This window comes from Hyla sarda, chromosome 4, assembly GCF_029499605.1.
Source record: "Hyla sarda isolate aHylSar1 chromosome 4, aHylSar1.hap1, whole genome shotgun sequence".
In the NCBI taxonomy this organism is placed as follows: Eukaryota; Metazoa; Chordata; class Amphibia; order Anura; family Hylidae; genus Hyla; species Hyla sarda.
In genome coordinates this window covers 33171083-33190690 of record NC_079192.1, presented here as the reverse complement: position 1 = coordinate 33190690, position 19608 = coordinate 33171083, and the positions used below count along the sequence as shown (strand labels likewise).

General features: G+C 43.4%; 1 long non-coding RNA gene across 1 annotated transcript in view; it reads right to left on the bottom strand.

The window, feature by feature from the left end:
- The window catches only part of LOC130367742 (uncharacterized), a 429675-nt gene that overhangs the window by 171509 nt on the left and 238558 nt on the right, over positions 1 to 19608 (bottom strand). The gene's annotated exons all lie outside the window — the stretch shown is intronic.

The window sequence follows — 19608 nt, the reverse complement described above, 5'->3', positions numbered from 1 at the left end:
ATCCTAGCAATATACTATAACATTATCTGCCACATAGAAGAGAAAATCTTTCCAATATATGTAAATATTGTTTGCTCCACACATATTTTCTTGCATGCTTTATACTTGGATGCCAATCTTAATTGAGACATTAGCAAAACATTTTATTTACAACAATTCGGTCCAATTTCTATTAATTGAACTATATCATTTTAGTCCCACAAGCTTAAATGGGCACTGTCATGAAAAATTATTTTTTATATGTTGTAGTACTTAAGTACTACAACATATCTCTAACATACTTTTATTTAAAAAAATGCTTTTAAAACATTTTAAAAGCAATTTCAAATTCGGCCACTAGGGGGCGCCCTCCTAGTGGCCGAATGCAGTGCGGAGCGACGTCACTGCAAAATTCTGACTGATTCCGGCAGGACATCAGTCGAAATTTTGCGCAGGCGCAGTAACAGCCAGGGCTGCGCATCGGCTTCCCGCACTCGCCGACGGCCCTGCTGCAAGGTACGGGTGGCGCGGGGGGTCGGCTGCTCCAGCAAGGTGCGGGGGGTGCTGCTGCAAGGTACGGGGGGCGCTGCTCCAAGGTGCGGGGGGGATGGGGGGCGCTGCTGCAAGGTACCGGGGGCGCTGCTGCAAGGTACAGGGGGCACTGCTGCAAGGTACGGGGGGCGCGGGGGGTGTTTGGGTGTTACTTACCGAGCGGCAGGAAGAAGCTCCCCCCGCACCCGTCCCTCCCGCATCGGCTCCTGGCTCACTCCTTCCCCCATGAAACTCCTGTCCTGGGTGCCTCCAGTTGTTTTACCACTACAACTCCCATTATGCCCTGACAGCCAATAGATGTCAGGGCATGCTGGGAGTTGTAGTGGTGAAACAGCTGGAGGCACCCTGTTAGGAGAACTAAGGGCGGAAGTGCCGACCCCAGCAGGCATCAGTGACGTGGTGCCTGCTGGGGAAGTCTGCCTGGAAGTCTGCACACTACTAGGCAAACTAAATGCCATTTTAAAAATAGTAAAAAAAATAAAATAAAGGCAGGGAGGGTGTTAGGGATAGAAGGGCAATAGGCAGGGACAGAAAAAAAAATCATGATGGTGGGAGCTACCCTTTAAAGAGGCACTGTCATTGTTAAAAACTTTTCATATATTGCTGGACTCATTATAATATGACATTTCACAATATACACCTGTTATAAAATTTTTAAAATTTCACCTGAAATTCAAGCTCAAAATAGCCGCCACTAGGGGTCGCCTGTCTTTTAGCCAGACAGACTAGTCTAGATTTTACAGCATACTGGATACCGTCCGTAAAGCATACCGGTATCCAGTATAGGAGATTTCTATTGTTTATGCAAAACTACAGATAAAGGATGTGTGGACATGCTGGCAGCTGTAGTTTTAAAACAGCTGGAGGCAACACTGCTCTAACACAGTTATTTACAAACACTGCAGCTTCAGTTGTTACTAAACTACAACTCCCAGCATGCTGAAATAGTCAAAGCTTTCTTGGACTCCTGAATGACAAAGAAGTTGATCAGACATTCAGGAGTCTGTGAAAGATGAATGACACACATAGTGACAGCTATGCTGATTAGCATCCAGCTTTACTAGGAGAAGATAAAACAGATAGAACATGTATTCATAAAAATGCTGTACTTTTATCTACAAAATCCTTGCACTAATTTTATAAAGATCTATTCTTATATTTATACATATTATCCTGTTATGAATTCACCATAATGTCTTCTGATTACTGCAGGCAACCTCCAAGTATGTTCCTCTGACACATGACACAGCATTAAACCAGAGAGGAAAGGGTTACAGAGTAGAGAGTACTGATTGGCTGACTGCCCAGGCTTGCTCCTGTGAGGGAGACAGACTTACACGCCCCCTCCAGCCTGCACAATGAAAAAGTAACTCACCAGCAGATAAATGCTTATATCTCTGGATATATAGGTCCGAGACGCATAAAAATTATATGCACATGATCAGGATTGGGTCCTGAGTAACATATCACTTAATTTCTTATTTTTTGCACTGACAGGTACGCTTTAATGATATGTATAAACCTCATTATATTTCATAGTAGAGTTGTTAATTTTTGCTACTTTTATCTATGACCAGTTTTAACCCCTTAAGGACCAGGCCCATTTTGGCCTTAAAGGGGTACTCCGCCCCTAGGCATCTTATCCCCTATCCAAAGGGCGATGACGGGCGATACAGGGGACGGAGCAGCGTGATGTCATGGCTCCGCCCCTCATGACATCACGACCCCTCCCCTTAATGCAAGTCTATGGCAGGGGGCGTGACGACCGCCACGCCCCCTCCCATAGACGTGTATTGAGGGGGCGGGCCGTAACATCACGAGGGGCGGAGCAGTGACGTAACGATGCTCTGGTCCCTGTATTGCCCGTCATTACGTGCAGAGCGAACTTGCTCTGTGCAGAAATGATAGCGGCGTGCCGCAGCGGCGATCCCGGGGCTCCCCAGCAGTGAGACCGTGGCGATCTGACATCTTATCCCCTATCCTTTGGATAGATAAGATGTCTAGGGGCGGAGTACCCCTTTAAGGACCAGACCAATTTTATTATTGATTTTCGTTTTTTCCTCATCGCCTTCTAAAAATCATAACTCTTTTATATTTCCATCCACAGACCCATATGAGGGCTTGTTTTTTGCATCACTAATTGTACTTTGTAATTACATCACTTATAAAATGTACGGCGCAACCAAACAAATATTATTTATGTGGGAAAATTGAAAAGAAAACTGCAATTTAGCAAATTTTGGAAGGTTTTGTTTTCACGCTGTACACTTTACGGTAAAAATGACATGTTTTCTTTATTCTGTGGGTCAATACAATTAAAATGATACCCATGTTATATGATTTTCTATAATTATACCGCTTAAAAAAAATCTCAAACCATTTTAACAAAATTTGCATGTTTGAAATTGCCCTATTTTGACCACCTATAACTTTCACATTTTTCTCTATATGGGGCGGTAGGGCTCCTTTTTTGTGTCATGATCTGTAGTTTTTATCAGTACCATTTTTGCCTAGGTTTTACTTTTCATAAATTTTTTATTCATTTTTTTATAATTTTTTTATATATATTTTAATAGTTCAGACTTTTACACACGCGGCGATACCAAATATGTGTATTAATTCTTTTTGTTACGCTTTTTGGGGGGTAAAATGGGAAAAACTGACGTTTTACCTTTTTATTGGGGGGAGGGGATTTTTAACATACAGGGATTAGGTACACTACTGTGGTAGATGTAACAATGACATTAGCTAACCATCAACACTGATTGAGACATTAGCCAGTATATCCTTATATGAAGGACATACCTGAGCCCGCACACCAACTCCAAGGTTTCTCAAGTGGCACGGGACCTAGCACTAACCTACCTGTGCCTGATGAGCAAAACCAGGGGCCAGTGGGCAATTACGGCAGCATTAGGTCCGACTCACAGCCTGCTCCCAGTTACCTCCAGTGTGAACTGGGCACACATACAACGGGAGGAGGGAAGCAGGCTATAAGCCCCACCCAAGTGGCTGAGTATGTATGCCGGCCTCACAGGTGAACCTGAATGCAACCTAGAGTGGTAATAAAGGTGCATAACATGTGGAGTTTTATATCTCCAAGTATAAGACTTAAATAACGAGAGATGGTCTCAACTGGCAGGCAGGAGGTGCTCAACCCCACATGCGGTTGTGCATATATATTGGGGAAGCAGATCCTACCCTTGTAGTCCGTTGCTAAGGGTGATCCCCAGGGTGATCACCAGCATAAAAATGCATACGGTGGGGGATGCCTGCAACAGACTACAAGTGTCACATTAAGATCCTACACCAGAGGGGATTTTTCAAACTTTTGTAACTTTTTTTTTACACTTTAATAGTCCCCATAGGGGACTATTTATAGCAATCATTTGATTGCTAATACTGTTCAGTGCTATGCATAGAGCATAGCACTGATCAGTGTTCTCGGTGATCTTCTGCTCTGGTCTGCTCGATCTCAGACCAGAGCAGAAGACCCCAGGAGACGGCTGGAGCCAGGTGAGGGGGCCTACGACTGCCGGCATCTGCTGGATGATCGGATCCCCGCAGATGCCGTGATCTGTATTGATCACGGCATCTGAGGGGTTAATGGCGGACATCAGAGCGATCGCAGATGTCCGCCATCACTGGCGGGTCCCTGGCTGCTGATAGCAGCCGGAACCTGCCGCGCATGACGCAAGCACTGGCCCGATGCTCGCGGTCATGTCATGGCGGAGCTTAAATGTACCTCATGGTGAGTTAAGTACCACGGCACCATGACGTACATTTACGTCCATTGTCATTAAGAGGTTAAAGAAGCAACAAATTCCCCAAAACACTAACTCCCCATTTTAGTGTTTAATGTTGTATCCCTTCAAAACAACTGGACACACAGCAAATAATGTCTAAACCTTGGCAAGAAAAATGAGTACACCCATAAGTGAAAATATCCAAATTGGGCCCAAAGTGTCAATATTTTGTATGGTCACCATTTTCTAGTACTGCCTTAAAGAGTACCTCTCATGATCTTGTTAAATTTTATAATCCTCCCAGGTCACTGCCCCAATCATCATAAAACACCCCCTGCCTTTATTTTTATTATTTTTTAGTTTCCCACCTTGATATTGCTCTGTATTTTCTGCTCAGTCTCAGTCAGATTCACAGACTGGGAAGGGGCATTCCCCAGCAGGCGTGACATCATCTGAAGCTATACAGGGGAGAACTTCCTCCCTCACTCTGCTACACACAGCCCAGAGCATTTCAGTGTGTGAGATTGGATAAGGATGCGCCCCCCTCCTCAGCATTTCCTGCTTTTTTACTTCTGCCAGGCCAGCAGGAGTCCAAAGTCTGTGCAAAAGATGGGGGAAAATGTGCTCTGGACAAGTAGGGAGACACCGAGTTTTAACGAGAGTTCCCATTAAAAGGAATAGTCTCATGCAAAAATAAAAGTATCCCCTACCCACAGGACAACCCCCCCCCCCCCCCCCCCCGCGATCTCCTGTGGTGCCCCTGGCTCTCCCTTGGAGTGGCTTGGAGTGGCGCATTACGACCCCTGCCCAAAGCAGGGCCGCTTCACCCCCTCCATATATCTCTATGGAAGAGCCGAAGATAGCAGAATTTAGCTGTGCAGCTCTCCATCCAGAGAGCGTCCCTGGTCTCCTCCATCAGAGATGAGGTGCCTAGCATCATATCCCGTGTGCTGCAGCTGCTCACAGTCCACATGCAAGCACCTCACTGGAGGAGGAGGTAGGAGGCATGCAATGCTATGGCGCTATGTTAGAGGGACCCACCAGTCTATTCTCCAACTAACCCAGCACCGCCAGAGGCATAAAGAAGTTGGAGATCGACACTGAGGTATTGGGATGCACAAGTATGCGTGTGTGTATATATAAATATATGTAAAATCAGGGCTGGACTGATTCCTGAAAATTCCTGAGCATATTAGACTATGCAGCCCATTTTTTTCTCTGGTGGTCACAGCAGTCAGACACTCATTAAAATAAAATGGGCTGCATACTCTGGGCTGCATTACATCAGCTAAGTGGCTCTCCGGCTGTTGCAAAGCTTCAGGGATGATGGAAGTTGTAGTTTAGTAATATCTGGAGAGCCACAGATTCGGGTACATTGTCACCCATCATCACTGCAGAACTACAGTGACTACAGCTCTGATGGGACAGTCAGGGAGAATACACAATAATATCTGTTGTCCTTTTCTTCTTCATCTGGTCAAGATGCTGTGTCTTCTTTCAGCTACATCTTACCTCTGCAGAATTTGATGCCTGGACATCATTGGTTCCTGACTTTGTCAGCAGATCGTCAATCTTTGTATGACAACAATAATCATTATAACCCTGCCAGACATCATGCCCCCTAAATAATACTGCCAGACACTGTTTCTTCGGTTTGTCAGAATCCTAACCTTGTACTGTTCTCCACATACTCCTTAAAGGGGTTATCATGGAAATTAAAACAGAGCTAATTTCTTTCAAAACCAGCTCGACGTCTGTCCCCAGGCTGTGTGTGGTATTACAACTTGGCTCCATTCACTTCAATGGAGCTGAGCTGCAGAACCACACCCAATCTGGAGACAGACAGGGAGTGGTTTGTGAAAGAAATTAGCCCTGTTTCTCTATTCCTGGATAACCACTTTAATCCCCAGACACAATTATTTCCCTCCTCCTGCATACCCCTAAAGGCTTCTCCACACTGCGGACATTCAGCTTGCAAAATGTTGCTTGCTGCAGGCGCCGCCAAAGTTATTTGCGGTAGGACTACGCGGATGTGCGCCGTCTCTATAGATGAAAATGCAGTCTGGCGGAATTCCACCTGCAGAATGAATGTCCACCCAAAGAGCGAACATGTTCATTCTTTGGGTGGATGTCCATTCTGCCGACTGAATTTCACTCCTGTGCCCTCCTGACCCCTAAGTCCTCCTCCAGACTCCTCTGCCTCCCCCAAGACCCCTGTCTCATTCTTCTTTACACCTTTATACCCCACCGACCCCTCTGCCCCTTCTGCCCTAACACCCCCACCCTTCCAAGACCCCCTGCATCATTCTTCTTTGCACTTTTCTAAATACTTTATTTCACACACTTGTACTTTGCTCACACTTTCTTTTTTATTACTGCTGCACTCATACACTATACTCTCACTGTTCTTGCAGCTAGCTTGTCAATATCATGCATCAAAAATTTTTTCCTTGGTTACATTAATAGATATATACCGTTGATTTCTTTCTAATACATATACAGAATCTCACACCCCTCACATGTCCGTAAATATTTTCTTATATCTTTTCATGTCACAACACTGAAGAAATGACACTCTGCTACTCTTTAATGTTGTGTCCTCTAAAAATAACTTAACACACAGCCATGAATGTCTAAACCTTGTCAACAAAAGTAAGTACACCACTTAGTGAAAATGTCCAAATTGGGCCCAATTATCAATTTCCCTTCCCTGCTTTTATGTTATTTGTTAGTGTTACAAGGTCTCAGGTGTGAATGGGGGAGCATATAACTTACGTTTGGTGTTATAGCTCTTACACTCTCTAATACTGGAAATTCAACATGGCACCTTATGGCAAAGAACTCTCTGAGGATCTTAAAAAAAGAAAAATAATTGTTTCTCCACTTGGCTTAGGCTATAAGAAGATTGTGCCAATATCCTGAAACTGATCAGCAGTATAGTGGGCAAAACCATACCATGGTTTCACAGCACAGGTTCCACTCAGAACAGGCGTCACAAAGGACGACCGAAGAAAATTAATGCATGCACTCAGCATCATATCCAGAGGATGTCTTTGTAAAATAAACATATGAGTGCTGTCAGCATTGCAAGGGGTTGGGGGTTAGCTTTTCTGTGCTCAGCCCATAAGCCTTACACTGCATCAAATTGATCTGCATGGCTGTTGTCCTAAAGGGAAGCCTCTTCTAATAATGATGCACAAGAAAGCCTGAAAACAGTTTGCTGAAGACAAGCACACTAAGGACATGTGTGGCGGCCACTAGGGCTAATGACTGAGGTGCAGGGTGTATAGATCCTGTTTGTGACTCGGGGTGATTAGATGTATCACTTTGTGACGCCAGGGCACCTTTAACCTACACAGTCCAAGGATACGACACCTTCTCCTGGGCCAGGTGCAGGATAATAAATATACTGATGCCAGGTTATGGATAACTGACTCTTTATTGTGCTGAAGGTAGCAGAACTTGAACAATACAGACTTTGGTTGCAGAGGGATGGGCAGAGTGGAACCCGGGAAGCCTAATGCCTTGCTGGAAGTTGTAGTGGCTGTTAAATGCTTTGAGATTATTTGCAGCACACACTGACTTGACAGACTTAACTTGACTGACTGAAGTAGAGATTTTCCCCAAGAGCTTTGCTTACCGCCAGGCTTTGACAATTCACCTGAGCGCAGGGGCCTTTTCCTGAGATTTTGCATGGCTGTGGAATGTAGCAAAATTCTTCTCCCTTAGGGTACGTTCCCACACGGCGTATTTTGCTGCGTATTTGGTGCTGCGTATTTTCCTACCCATTGACTTCAACAGAGAAAATAAAATACGCAGCAGCAAATACGCAGCAAATACGCCGTGTGGGAATGTACCCTTAGGCTTCTCCTCAGCTTACTAGCTGGAAGATACTCTCCTTCACTCTGAACACACTAAACTCTAGGCTACCATTGAACTGCAACTGAACGGCAGCTCCTCACCAACTGAGCTAAACACTGACTAGACACTAACTGAACTCTCCTCCCCCCCTACACTACATTTTTGGGGGTCTCCCATTGGGTGTCAGGGCCACCTGATTCCTCTGCCACAATCTCTTTACAGAGCATAAATTAACACATAACATGACAGCAATAAATCACATTATTACAGGTTAGGCAATGGAGCAGTGGGCCCAACATATAGACAGTAGGAATGCCCGAGGCAATCTTTAGCCCACAGGGCAGCCTTTGGTGCTGGGATACCAGACATGGATTACTAGAACCATGTCCTGTGGTCTAATGAGACCAAGATAAGCTTATTAGGTTCAGATGATGTCAAGCATGTGTAGTGGAAACCAGGTGAGGTATATCTTTTCAAGCATTGTGGTGGAAGTGTAATGGTCTGGGGCTGCTGGCACTGGGAAGCATGAGGGAACCATGAATGCCAATGTGTACTGTGACATACAAAAGCAGAGCATGATCCCCTCCCTTCGGAGACTGGGCCACAGGGCAGTATTCACACAATACCGACCCGAAATACCTCTCCAACCACGAGCTGACCACTGCCTTTCTAAAGAAGCTGATAGTGATGGACTGGCCAAGCATGTCTCCAGACTTAAACCTTAGTGAGCACCTGTGGTGCATACTCAAATGGAATGTGGGCGTTTGCAAGGACTCTAACTTCCACCAGCTTCGTCATCATGGAGGAGTGAAAGAGGACTCCTAAAGTAAGCCTGTAAAGCTCTAGTGAACTCCATGCCCAAGAGGCTTAAGCTTTGCTTGAGAATAATGGTGGACACACAAAATATTGACACTTTGGGCCCAATTGGAACATTTCCACTTAGGGGTGTACTAACTTTTGTTGCCAAGGTTTAGACATTAAAGAGGTGCTCTGGTGGACAAATTATTATCATTTTTTTTTTATCCAACTGGTTCCACAAAGTTGAACAGATTTGTAAATTACTTCTATTTAAAAAAAATCTTAAATATATGTTGTACATCTTAGCAAAACAATAGTTTTTCTAATATACTTCTTTAAAACATTTTCACGTTTTGTTAAAGAAAACTGCCTTTAAAAATCCCACCTCTAGGGATTACCATACCTCCTGGGACACTGATGAGTCCCACAGCAGCATGAGCGTGTCCAAGGGTCATGGACACGAGATAGCTGATTGACGAGGCTGCAGGAGGAACACAGCCTGCAACAACACTACTGTAACACAGAGCTTTACCAATCATGTGCCTCTAGTTGTTGCAAAACTGCAGCTACAAGCATACCTGGACAGACAAAGGATGTCTGGGCATGTTGGGAGTTGTAGTTTTGCAAAAGCTGTAGGCACTCAGCTGAAGGCAACACTGCTGCAAAAAAAGAGTTATCCAAAAACTGTACTTCCAACTATTCCAAAACTAAAAGTCTCAGCATTACAGGACTGCCTAAGGATGACACACATGAGTGACATAGGAAGATGTAAGTTATACACTCACAATATTGTCTTGGTGGTAGAGTACAGGCAATCTCCAATAATCATTAAGTGTGTGTGTGTGTGTCTATGTACAGCATAAAACCAGAGAGGAAAGGGTTATAGAACAGGGCTCCCAAGAGCAGTGAGTCAGCAGAATGAGGGAGGAGGAGGAGTCATCACAGTGTAGGCAAGAGAGGGACATGCCCCCTACCTTTGACAAGATGAAAAAGAGATTGAGTAGCTGTAACATGCTATTTTTTTTAGTGAAATATGGGTGACAGAGACATAAAAAGTACATGTACATGACCAAGATAAATTACTGAGCAACATATAAAAGTTTTTAGTTTTTTTTTGTGGGATCTGACAGGTACGCTTTAATCCTTCCAGTACTTATCAGCTGCTGTATGCTACAGAGGAATTTCTTTTCTTTTTGGATTTCTTTTCTGTCTGACCACAGTGCTCTCTGCCGACACCTCTGTCCGTGTCAGGAACTGTACAGAGTAAAAGCAAATCCCCATAGCAAACCTATCCTGCTCTGGACAGTTCCTGACATGGACAGAGGTGTCAGCGGAGAGCACTGTGGGCAGACAGAAAATAATTTCCTCTGTAGCATATAGCAGCTGATAAGTACTGGAAGGAATACGATTTTTATAAAGAAGTAATTTACAAATCTGTTTAACTTTCTGGCACCAGGTGATTTAAAAAAAATAGTTTTCCACCATAGTACCCCTTTAAAGGCTGTGTGTTGAGTTATTTAGAGGGGACACAACATTAATACAGTTATACAGGCTGTGCACTCACTACTTTACATTGTAGCAGAGGGTCATTTCTTCAGTGTTGTCTTAAGAAAAGATAGAAGAAAATGTGAGGGTGGACTCACTTATTTGAGATACTGTACATGCTTTTACATCTCTCACTTTCCACATTCTTGCATAATATATTCTGTATTACCAACCCTCCATCTAAAACCTTCTATAGCTCCTACCCTTAGTTAATCTGTATTTATAATATTTGTTCGGCATTTATTATACTTTTGGTAACTCCCTTATTCTTAAATACATATATAGTGACTCATGAATGCAATCAAACTCAGGCAGGTTCTATTCTTTGAGCACTCTGATAACTAGACCACAATGTTCCATTCATCATTTTTTTTCTATGTCATGGTCACATTCATACTCACACATTTCTCATATTTCTTTCTTAGGTTGGGTTCACATTTATCTGGCTATCTGGCCAGTAAGCTGGCCACAACTGATGGCCTAGTGCACCAGTTGTCTATGGGTCCAGCGCTCAATTTATCTGGGTCCAGGCTGGACAGGGAAACGCTGCAAGACACATTCCTCATCCGGCGATCCATTGTCCCAACTGATGTGTCGGATAAATCTGAAAAGTCTCATTCAAACAAATGGGATCAGTTCAATAATCAGTTTCCCTCCTGTGCTTTTCTACTGCCCCAGAGGGAAACTGAGCTGGATTGCTGGATATATGTGGGCCTTAGTTCATGGTCTACCGTACTACTATTCTCATACCCCCTATGACTTTAACCCCCTATTATTTCCAATGACAAACACTATCTTTCATTCATGTGTATATATATATATATATATATATATATATATATGTATATATATATATATATATATATGTCTGTGTTTCATTACATATAAATACAGTGGTCCCTCAACATACAATGGTAATCCGTCCCAAATGGACCATCGTTTGTTGAAACCATCGTATGTTGAGGGATCCGTGCAATGTAAAGTATAGGACAGTGGTCTACAACCTGCACACCTCCAGATGTTGCAAAACTACAACATCCAGCATGCCCGGACAGCCAACAGCTGTCCGGGCATGCTGGGAGTTGTAGTTTTGCAACATCTGGAGGTCGACAGGTTGAAGACCACTGGTATTGGAGGTTATACTCACCTGTCCCCGCCACTCCGGACCGTCACCGCTGCACTGGATGTCGCCCTCCATCGCTGTCGCCGCGTCCTCGGGGTGTCCCCGGCGCTCCGGCAAGGCCTCTGCTTCCCCGGCATCCTCGCTCTCCGTCGCCGCCATCACATCGCTCCGCACGCCGCTCCTATTGGATGACGGGACGGCGTGCACAGCGACGTGATGACAGCGATGGAGAGCGCCGACGATGCAGGGGATCCCGAAGAGGACGCGCCGGAGCCCCGAGGACAGGTAAGTGATCGTCAGCGGACCACACGGGGCACTGTAAACAGCTATCCGGTGGCAGCTGAAGCAGTCTGCCCTGTCGGATAGCCGTTTATGCGATGGCCCCGACATACAAAAGCATTGTGTGTTGATGCTGCCTTCAACATGCGATGGCCTCTGAGAGAAATTATCGTATGTTTAAATGATTGTATGTCGGGGCCATCGTAGGGCGGGGGGTTATTGTACTATAACCAGGAGACAAGTACAGAAGTAGATTGTGAGGAGATTGGCACTGGATGAAATACTATACAGGTATGCAATGATCATGTATAAAGCATTAGGTGGAGAGGTGTTAAAAGTGTCCTGGTATGGATCTGTTAAGGTGCATCACATATAAAACAGCATTCAAATAATAGTGACAAAGTGAAGAAAAGGAAAACGCAGCACTTACGATCTGTATCCTTCGGGCTAAGCTCTCAGGTAAGGTTCCCTATCGGGGGTCTTCTGCAGGGAAGCGGTAGGTGGAATTGGGGGAGTTCAGACGCCAGCCACGGTCTGTATCGCGCTAATGGGCGCTGCCTCAGGCCGTACTTCTATATTGACATATTCTTTTCTTCCATATTTAAACCATACTCTGACACCCTGTCTTCTCTACCATATTTGAAACACTATGTGGTAGAATAAATTCAATGAGGCATAGGAAATATAGGAAAGACATTTTTTTGTGTCAAATATATAATTTATTTTTGACACTTAGGATTTGTCTTCAACAGTGAAGACTCCACCATAGATCCTGTCATATTTGACTGGAACAGTAGTGCAGCATATAGCAATGACAGACAAGTGCAAGAGAACCCAACAGGCACTACTACAACAGGGTCCATCAGGTAGCATCGGCTGCAACAAAACTGTTTACCAAAGCCTAAATTGTTCAACAATAAAGTAAATGGCTCAGATTTATGCCTTTCTGAGGACAACAATTTCTTATTTATCCATAACAAACGATCAAAGCTCAGCTTTTATTTTACCAGAGCTATTTGAGAAATTAAAGTTGAGCTGTGATTGGTTTCTAGGGGCAAATCAGTCAAATTGAAAAATGTGGGCCACTTTCAACTCTGCAACCTTCTCGGAATGAAGGCCTTGTCTTGTTTCAGACACTAAAGGGGTACTCTGGTGCTAAGACATCTTATCCCCTATCCAAAGGTCCCGCTGCTGGGGTACCCCTGTGATCTTCCACGCCGCACCCCATTAGAATCAGCCCCCGGAGCATGCTCGTTCCGGGTCTGATTACTAGCGATCACAGGGACGGAGCATGGTGACATCACGGCTCCGCCACCGTGTGACGTCACGCTCTGCCCCCTCAATGCAAACCTACGGAGGGGGCGTGACAGCTGTCCTTTGGATAGGGGATAAGATGTCTTAGCGCCGGAGTACCCCTTTATGAAAATAGAAGCAGCTATGGTTTTATCAATATGTCTATTGTATGCATTATTTCTTAATCCATATTTACATCAAAAATGTCTGCAACAAAGTTTATTAATGTGCCAACAGGCTTTATTTACATTCATGCACAACCTACAAACCGAGGAAAACTCTGATACTATTTTCTAGCCATTAGTAATTCTATGACCAGCTAGTCACATACTTTTCTCTCTTTCCTACTTTCTATGTATGTGTAAGCTCACTCATCCCATAACCCTGCATTTCTCATCGCAACTTTCATGTACAAACTAAAGTTCAAAATTATCTTCCTGAACAAATTGAGTACTTTAAAGGGGTACTCTGCTGCTCAGCATTTGGAACAAAATGTTCCGAACGCTTAGAGCGGGTGCCGGGGGCTCATGACGTCATTGCCCCACCCTCTCATGATGCCCCGCCACCTCAGGGGACTTTCATGCCCCCTCCCATAGACTTGCATTGAAGGGGTGTGATGTCATGAGGATGGGGCTATGACGTCACGAGCTCCCCGCTCCGGCTCTAAGCGTTCGGAACATTTTGTTCCAAACGCTGAGCAGGGGAGTACCCCTGTAATGAATGTGTCACTGAGTACTAATAACTACAAACACAGAGTTTTTAACGTTGTATGATCTGAAAAGCAGCAGTTTTAAAAAGTAGCATTTATGAAATGCAACTTTTTTTTTTAATAAGATGCAGACTTTTGCGCACGTTGACTTCAGTGAGGAGCATACTTAAAAGCGAACATATCCATTAACCATTCAAAGCAACCACTGTACATATTAGACAACCATTTTAGGTTCAAATTTATTATATATCCTGTGACACTTTGATAAATTGGCATGTATGCAAGCCAAATCTAAATACAGAATATATGCATGGAATGATACATTCCATGACTGTGCACCATTTCTCTGAAATGCAATACCCAAAACCCTCAGACTTATAGTTAAATGGGCACTGTCAGATACAAAAACTTTTGATATGTTGTAAAGCATGTATAACCAATAGGTTTTGCTATTGCTTTCATTAGAAAATGTTCAGTATTTCATACTGAAAAAGCCAGTCAAACAACTGTCTCCCCTGCCTGCTTGGACACATACTAGTCCTGCTGTGTCCATGCGTCATCACCCATGTCATGGACACACTTCCTTGATTGACAGCTGTGAGTGCAGGTCTCAAAACTGGAGGAAAAATCCTCCCACTGTCAGCTTGTGTCCCGCTACTGTCAGTGAGGACAAGCTGGGAGTTGTAGTTTTGCTAATGCTAGGGGAGATGTGAGCAGACAGCATACTGAGGGAGGGGGCGGAGACCTGAATAGTGAGGCCACGCCCCCTCCCTTTGAGAGAAATTCAGACTAGTGAGCTAAATTTAAAGTGTAATAAAAAAAATAAATAAAGGTGTTAGACACATAAAAATTAGATGTACATGGTCAGGATTAGGTACTGAGTGATATATATATAAAATAATAATTTTGTTGGATCTGACGGGTACGCTTACATCCACAGTTTTATATGTGCCATAAAGACACATCTTTTTATGTAGGCCTATAATATTTCCTAAATGGTCCCCCCTACCATCACTTTACTCTCTTTTGAGACCTCTGGGTCTCAAAAGTGCCATGTTTACCAGTCTCCCTACTGTGCTCTATGCTATTAAGACATTCAAAGATTAGTTGGTGACTGTTTCACCCACCTTTATGTAAACTCCCCTACTTATAAAACATTGTTGGACCATTGTACATACAAAGCACTTTCTGCCTTTTGTCTCTGTGGTAATGGGGTGTGATGCAGGGCAAATGGAATAACCCTAGGGGCAGATGGCATTAACTCCTTGTATTTGTTATGCCAGGGCGTGGTTTATCCTCAATATCGTGCAAAGGTATGCTGCTGGATCCTGGGCTAGGCACGGGGCAAAAATGAGTCAGATGCCAAGTTATGGACAATTGTAGCTTTACTGAGTGACAGATGGTACAGTCTATACAGTGTAGCAGGGCCCACGGAGGTGACCAGTGACTTCAGAGACCTTAAGGGCTTGCTGGGACTTGCAGTGGTTTTGGATAATTTAGTGCAGGCCACGTTGACTTGACAATAGATGACAGTGACTGACTTGACTGGAGACAGACTAAGCGGTGACTTTAGCTTACTTGTAGACTTGTAACTTGTGGCTGCAGACTTGACTTGAGGCTCCTGTGACTCCAGACTCTTAGGCTCCACTGCACCTCAGCAAAGACTCAGGAACTAAGAGAGAGAAGAGACTTCTCCCAGGGTCTTTATGGGGGAGACTCTGGTGGGTTCCCATTGGTCACCCTTAAGTCACCTGGTCACTGATACCTCCTGGGTAACAATCACATGACAACTGGTGATCACATGTTAACCTTTCTTCAAGATACAAAATTCTTATTTACATAACATAGGGGATAATATACAATTACAGAGAACAGATGCCGGGAGGGGCCCAGGGGACACTGCAGGGAGGCTGCCTGACAGGGCAGCAAGGGTACGGGGTAACAACTCCTGTACTGGGCCACCACATCTCAACTCCATTCCTAATAGTCTGTAAGATTTTGTAAACAGGGCCCTCATTCCTCCTATTTGAGTATTTAGTGTGTAATAATGTAATGTCTGATATTTGTTTTTATTTGTACCCCCAAAACTGTAAAGTGCTGCCGAACCTACTGGTGCTATATAAATAAATATTATTATTATTATTATTAATAATAAACTCTTTGTCATGGTTGTTTTCATATTCTTGCTTTCTCATACCACTGTTCTTTTCCCGGATTAGGCTGGGTTCACACTACCTTTATCACATACGGGGACCGGATCCGGCTGGGAAATGGGAAAACCGGGCGCTCCCGTATCCCAGTTGGCCCTGGCCCGTATGACATTCATTTGAATGAGCTGACTGGAATCAGATAGTGACTCCAGTCGGCTAATTTTTGGCCCATATTGGGTTTTGTGACTGGACCTAAAACCGTGATATACCACCCTTATTTTGTCTATCCTCAGCACATTTATAGGCCCCACAATATGTGCCTATACCCTGGTTACTGCCATACAACTGATCGAATTGCAGCCATAATCCTTTGCAGTCCATGCACCATTAAAAGCCATCATTTAAAACTCTCAGTGAGGGAGATTTATCAAAACCTGTGCAAAGGAAAAGTGGCCCAGTTGCCCATAGCAACCAATCAGATTGCTCCTTTCAGTTTGCAGAGGCCTTGTTAAATTAAAATCATAAATCCTTTATACATCATACATTATCATTTGATAAATTCCAGACTAAGTACTCTTCATATACGTTATTACTGCTTTTTTCTGTATTTTGTGTTATTTTCATAAGTTCTCATTTGCAAAATCTACTCGTATCTATTGTCATGTACATATTGGGGGACATTTCTCACTGAGTTTACGCCTTTTTCGTGTGTATTTTCTTTTGCGCAAATATTTGTGCAGTGACTTTCATTGCGTCTCGTGTACCATAGAAAGAAAAATGCTTTACACACTAATTTACTATTGAGCATTTTTTTGTGTAGATATTAAAACTTTGCGCAAAGGCAACATATTTTGCGCAAATATAGAACACAGAGGAGTGCACATACCAATGTGTCAGAAACATGATGGAATGTCTATGTTTGAGCAAAATTTATCAACAAGCTTGCGCACGGTTGATACATTTTGCACAGACATGCAAAACATAGAAAGCACTGACAGGGTTGAAATGATTTCTACCTCACACCGACATTGATAAATCTCCCCTATTGACCATATGCATAAAAAGTGTGCTTATAAATAATGTGCTTATATACATGTGGCAAATTATTCCAGCTACAAATACAAATAATTTGATGCAATGGGCATCGCTAACACATTTTATTAAAACAGTCTGTATGCATAAAGATCTATGAGGGAGATTTATCAATATGTGTCTGTCTGCAGCAACCTCACAGTCTTTTTTTTTTTGCTGTGTTTTTTGGCTCATGTGCGCCAAATTTATCAAAACGGCACACAGACTTTGATCAATTTTACATAAATTAAAAATCACCTCAGCACTTGCTGTAGGATGTCATTTTTCTAAGGCAAAGCAGAAGTGGTATGAACTTGCGTTTATTTTTTTTCAGCATTATTTTTGCATCTTTTTAAAATAAAGATGCAGTTAATACATCTTGTATCCTGCACGGTCAAGAATAAAGCTCTGCATTTCACAGTCATTTTTGCCAAAGTTGTCTATTTTGAAATGATGCAATTTGTTTTGCGCAAGAACTAACTGCGCCAAAATTTTGCACCAAATTTCAGCCAATAAAATGTCAGAAAGCCAATGATAAATCTTCCCCTATATGTCTAAATCATACAAAACTGTATAAACACAAGCTGCACCCACCATTTTCTGTAGTAATCTTACAATCATGCACAAACACCCTAAGTACCATGTGAAATGCCCATGGTATGTGTAGTTCCTCTCATATTCTCTTACTGATGGAGTACTCTCACTCCTCCCACACCCCTATGCCCACATACTCCCTGAGCACCATGTGAAATGCTCCCAAGTACTATTTGTTCAGTGCTTCAAAGTGCAGTTACTCTCATATTCTCCTTTTCTCTTACTCGTGGAGAGTTCTCTAAATCCCTCCACAATCCTAGGCTCACATACTGGAATGAGTATCATGTGAAATGCTCCCAAGTACTTTTTTGCTCAGTACTTCTATGTGTAGCTACTTTCATATCCCCCCCCCCCCCTTTCTCTTACTCATGGAGTATTCTTACTCGTCCCACACTCCCATACTCCCTTTCTATACTTGATTTGTTTATAATTCCCTCATACACTCACATTTTACAGCCAGTACGTTGATTTCCTGAATACTCGCACATTCATTTCCTGTGTTCTTGGAGTAGTTTGGATAAACTAAATATTCATCCCCTCCTGCTTCTATCCCCAAAAAATAAAATCCCTCTGAGTACTATACCTAGTTAATCTCATACTCTCAATTATCTCATATATCGACCCTTTGTTCCAGATCACTCTCTCACTCAGCTCATTGTTCATCTTATATACTTGTATCTTTGCAATTTTAGCTTCTCCAACCCTTTGAGCTTATTCATTTCCTTCTCAGAAAAAATAGAAAATCATTGCCTTTGTTTACTCTACCGTGTTCCTGTCCTCTCTCACTTTTTATTAGCCAACCCCCTTCTTTCGCTTCCTTTCCTTCTATTCACCTAACCCCCCCTCTTCTTTTCCCCGCCCCTTCACAATACACTATGTAGTTTCCAGGTGGTGTGTCACCCCAGCTCACACACAGCCGTAGTCTACCTTTCATATCACCCAAGGGACCTTTGTCCCCTTAATCTGTTCTATCACATGTTATACGGCCACATTCCTCTGCATCATTCCACAAGGGTTAACTAAGGTTGCAGGAAAGTGACTTAACTTTGCCCCCAAAATCCTTCCCCCCTCCCCAAATCATCTAAACCGTCCCCTTACCCCACATACACACCTTCAAAGCCAGAGCCAGCTGCAAAATTCTCTCCTTCTACCTTCTCGCATTATTTACGCCTAATTTAGCGTACACAATTATTTGCAAGGGCAAAACTTCAAACTTTCCACTTCACCGTCCTCTTCTCTCCAGTTACAGATCTCTTCGTCTCCACTTCAGCTTTGCTTATCAACGTTACTTGTGGTTCAACCTCCTTACTATCCGAGCACTTTTTGTTTGTCTGAATTATTTTTTTTTTATTCACTATAGTTCTGGCTCCTGGCACTAACTCCCTGCCTGTGCAGCCTGTACCCACCCAGTTTTACCCATGGCACAGAGTCACACATGGAGATTACACAATGTCAAAACTACTTTAATTCTCCTATTAATAATTCAATCACGACTTCAGTTATAGCCTGGCACTCTCTCCATCTTGGAATTAAAGAGAGAGGCACATGTGTATGAGGGGGCAACATAGGACAAGAGACAGACTAAAGAGAGCGAGAGAGAAAGAAGGCGTGGAGACTAAACAAGGAAAGTCTGAGAGACAGTTGGCAAAGAACTAAACAAAAACTAAAGAGAAACACATAGATAGCCTGAGTGCAATAGTGGGCAGCTAGAGAGAGACACAGAAAAGGATAGAAAAAGAGAAAGAGAGAGAGGGGGAGAGAGAGAGAGAGAGAGAGAGAGAGAGACAGAGGGCAGGGCGTAGATACAGAGTTTGGAAGGGGTGGAGGAGCTGGGGGTAAGGGGAAAGGGGGGAGCGACAGCCCAGCCAAGAAAAAAAAATGTTCAACTCATGCCAACATCAGAGCTGG